The following is a 2,392-nucleotide window of genomic DNA, read 5'->3' as shown; positions in this document are numbered from 1 at the left end:
TAACATGGCTTAAAAGTAATTACGTGCCAATGACTTGGCTTATGGTATCTGGATGTGCCATCTGAACAGAATAATCAGGCGAACTTAGTGTTCCTCATATGTAACCTAACAAAGTTTCTTTTGGCTCTCTTACCATTCCCTCAGCTCTCTGCTTTACTATCCTCTTTGAGATCTTAATAGTCAATGATGTTCAGAGGTTGAAAACATCAAAAAATATGTAAAAGTAATAAGCATAAGAAATTAGATGTGAAACTATCCAGCTAACGTAATCAGATAATGTATCTATGAGGAAATTTAATTTTGGTCATACTAATATTATATCAATCCTCAGAAGAAAATGCTAGGAGGGCTACTATTAAGAAATTAGATCTTTCACAGGAATAGTTGAGGTCTCAGGCAATTCAAGATCAGCCCTGAAAATGGATATATCCAGACTGAGAATTAGAGTCAGAGTGGAATCAGAGTGGGACAGCAAAAGAGCATGAACATTGCAGTTACTATTTCACTAATATTAACTGCACACCTAATAAATAAGTGACAGACACTATGGTAGGCCCTCAGAGAGTTTGTAATCTAATGGAAAGACAGATAAACAGATAATGAGAATACAATATTATGATGTCAACAGCCCCCAGGCATGATAATAATAAGACTTAGAGGGTTGCTTTGAAAATTCGAGGTAACATTATTTCAGCAATTTTGAGACATCATAAGCTGTAAGACACACCATTATTTTTGGACTACTGGAGGAGTGTGGGAATACTGCTACTAAAACTGTGACACAGTGGATTCTTATCACATTGTATCGAATTCTGCCAACAGGAGCATTAGGGATGCAACATTTTTTAAAAGAATACTCCACTATTGTCTTTGGTTTTTCTTCCAAACTGTTGGCATCTGTTCTTTGAGTTTTGGTGCTGGTGCTTTCTTGATCCAACTTGAAGGTATCAATGAAAGGTTTTCAGGCCAGGACTGGGATTTAAATTCTTTCTTTAAATGTTTCTGATATGTCAAGGGTTTACAGTTGTCTAGTCACGCCACTAGGAACAACCACGAAGTTTGCACATGTGCAGGCTATGACAACTACGTTACAACTGCCTGCTGGTGACAGCATTGTAGGATGCCATAATTATAAGTCACATTCCAGTTTTAGAAATGTTAAAATGGAAAGAAACATACATCTTAGAATTGGCAAAATACCGTTTATCGCTGGTAGCTATTAAAATAAGTGTTATTAGGAGAATATACAAACAGCTCTTTGAACATTGAAGATAGAACAGCCTAACTCTCACAAAGGAAGTGACATTTGAACAGGTAAATCATATAAGGATGCACGAGTGGGTAAGATGGAGCAGTAAAACAAGAACGTGTGGAAGAGTGTTAGGAATGGAGGCTGGGCCACAACATGAAGGGTTTCATGTGCCCAACTGAGAAATTTTGAATTTTATTCTTTGGGTGATACGGAGACAAACCTTCAGGATCCCCAAATCAGATTCTCATTTTAGAAAGATAATTTCAGTACCAATTTTGAGACTGGATTAGAATGGAAAGACAATGGGTAAGGAGAACCAGTTAGCCAATTTCTGCATTAATCCACAGAACACATAAGAATCACCATGGAAGGGAAGCACAGGGAAGATGAGGAGAGGATCATCAAAGATGCTGAAAAGACAGAATGGACAGGACTCAGTGAACTCCGTGGTTGCAGGCAGAATCCTGATATTGTGTGATTAAAACCATCTTGTGTCATGTAAAGTGAATATCATCAAGATGCTAGTAAACTATAAATTCTAATAAGATGTGTAACTCTTCCCTAAAGGTCCAATGGTGTTTATTCAGTCATTTGTTCAACAAGTTTTTATTGAATGCCTAATTTGTACGGGAGCTGGGAATTTAGCAATGAGTAAAACAGAGGGGAAATAATGCCTGTCTTTACAAAGTTTACATTCTAGAGGAGGAGGTAGACAAACAAGATAAATAAGTATTAATGAAATATATTGTATATTCATACTAAGTACTAAAGAGGAAAAATGAAGCAAGGAAAGGAAACAAAGTGTTGCAGAGGAAGGAGGGTTGGAGTTTTAGAGTAGAGAAAAGGGAAAGGCGTCACTGAGAAAATAACATTTGAGTAGACACCTAAGAGAAGCAAGAAACAGAGCTGTGCAGATATCTAGGGAAAGTCGGATTTTATCCATTTATTTTACTGAAGTGCTATGAAGTGTTTGTGTCCCCTCAAAGTTCATATGTTGAAATCCTAACCCCCAAGGTAATGGTATTAAGATATGGGGCCTTGGCTGGGCGCGGTGGCTCACGCCTGTAATCCTAGCACTCTGGGAGGCCGAGGCGGGCGGATTGTTTGAGCTCAGGAGTTCGAAACCAGCCTGAGCAAGAG

This window comes from Propithecus coquereli, unplaced genomic scaffold (genome assembly GCF_000956105.1).
Source record: "Propithecus coquereli isolate 6110/MARCELLA unplaced genomic scaffold, Pcoq_1.0 Scaffold11, whole genome shotgun sequence".
NCBI classification, from domain to species: domain Eukaryota; kingdom Metazoa; phylum Chordata; class Mammalia; order Primates; family Indriidae; genus Propithecus; species Propithecus coquereli.
This window is presented reverse-complemented; position numbering follows the sequence as displayed.